Below are 2,264 nucleotides of genomic sequence, written 5' to 3' on the forward strand. Positions count from 1 at the left end.
TCTGCCTGGTGTGGGGGGGAGGCAATCCCTACTGCCCCGCACTGCTCTGCACTGCATGAGGGACTCTGCCATGAGTTCCCACCCCCCACCTGCTCTCCCAGCCCCCCCCATGGCTGTCCCGCACAGCCTCAGCTCCCAGTTCTTTTTTTTAAAAAAAGCAAAAAGCCCCACTCACCAGCTGCTGCAGCAGCCATCAGGGCTTCTGGGGGATCATTGCAAGAGCCCCCCACACAGCCTGGGACAGCAGGGTCAGCAGGAATCCCCACACCCCTAGAGCCGGTGAATAGGGGCTTTTTTTTTTTTTTTTGAAGAGCAAGGAGCTATGACAGACCCCCCGCCCCATGCAGCATGAGGCAGTGGGGGGGGCAGCAGGAATCGCCTCCCCACTTGGCAGGAGCCGGTGAGTTTGGGGCTTGGTTTTTTGAATTTTTTAAAGAGCCAGGAGCTGGAGCCAAGCGGAACAGTCATTGATGGTGCTGGGAGAGCAGGTGGTGAATGGGACCTGTCTGATTCAGAGATTTAGCCAATTCAGCAGCTGCCAAATCTCCAAATCAGATTCGGCTGAATCAACTTGGGACAGTGATTCAAATCACTGAATTGAATCACTGTCCCCCGAATTCGCCAAATCCAAATCTGAAGCAAATACTAGCCACTTCGCACAGGCCTAGTTCCTATCATGCCATTAACTGAATGTGTGGCCAGGTACACCCCTGTGGCTGAGACCCCCATCAGCTGAGGGGCTCTTAGATGTGGGAGTGTGTTACTCACCAGCACAAGGGAAGCTCAAGATCATGATCCTGGGCTTCCCTTGCACCAGCACTAAAGCATGATAGGATATGATGCATAACCCCAAAATCACACCAGCTGCCATGCATGCATGGCATGGTAGAATGTGCAATTGTGCGGATTGGGCATGAGAGCCCATCAAGTCTTTAGCTGCATTTCTGGCAGGGGCCTCAGAGAGCCCTTTACTATCTAAGTTGAATAACTGTATTTTGTGGATGGGAAACCAAGGTGCTGAAACAAATTAAAAACCAGGGTTTTTTTAAGCATTTGCTATCGGGGCAATTTTTCACAGAATCATTGAAAAATAATTAGGAAGGATCTTACCTAGTCAAATTCCCCATTGAAAACAGGCTGAATTTATTTGAACCACCTTAATAGATATTTCACTGTGTTTGTTTTAGCCCATTTCTGCAGTTCATCATTTTTTTAATGGATCTTGTTTTTCAAAGTGCTTGCAACTGCTCCTAGGTTCATGTCATCCACACATGTTTATGGGTACACTCTATTCTATCATCTAAATCAGGGGTTGTTTCAAGGGAATACTTAGAAAGGGGCTAGGGGGTATGCAAGGGCAGGCTGGGATGAAGTGCTGCTACCTACCACCCCACACTGCTGCCTCCCAGGAGCAGGGCTGGGTGGAGTGGGGTGAGGGCGAGGGCAGTTGGTTCCCTCAGTGTGCCACACAGGCACTGCCCAGCTGGCCAGATGCAAGGAGGGGGGAACTCACACATGGCACCCACTGCAGCCATCCACCAGCTATGTGCCACCGTTATGGTGTGCAAGCCCCCCGCCCCCCCACTCCATGTCCAGCTGCCACCACCCCGCCACCCTCACTCCACCAGCAGAAAAGTTGAAAACCCCTAATCTAAATTACTATAAAAATATAGAGTAGAACTGAAACCCAGAATAGATCTTTGTGGAACCCTATCTGAAAAACCAACCATAAGCATTTCATAACTTCATTTTGGGAGCGGCTTTTCAACCAGTTGTTTATGCAACATACGGTGAATGCTTCGCGACCACATTTCATTAGCTTGCTTATGAGAATGTCATGTGGGACAGTATCAAAAGCATTACTAAAACTAAGATATATCATGTCTAGTACTTTCTCCTTATCTGCTAGTCCAGTTAAGCTGTCGAAGAAGCAAATTAGATTGGCTGGACGTGATTTGTTCTTGACAAATACATGTTGGCTGTTTTTTATCACCTTATTATACTTTAGATGCTCATAAATTGATTGTTTAATAACTTGTTCTAGTTTCTCTTTAGTTATTGAAAGTTAGGATGACTGGTCTATAAATTCACCAGGTCCTCCTTTTTCTCCTGTATGAAGACGGGTACCATGTTTTAAGTGAATTCAACTCTTATTTCTGCAGTTAGATAAATAGCCATGTTTTCAAAAAGAGCTCAGCACAGCTGTTGCCTGAGCTCTGCAGGAAAATCTAGTCATAAATGTCTTGCTCCTTGTTACTTTCTAG

Source organism: Crocodylus porosus, unplaced genomic scaffold (assembly GCF_001723895.1).
Source record: "Crocodylus porosus isolate Cpor-Errol unplaced genomic scaffold, CroPor_comp1, whole genome shotgun sequence".
NCBI classification, from domain to species: Eukaryota; Metazoa; Chordata; order Crocodylia; family Crocodylidae; genus Crocodylus; species Crocodylus porosus.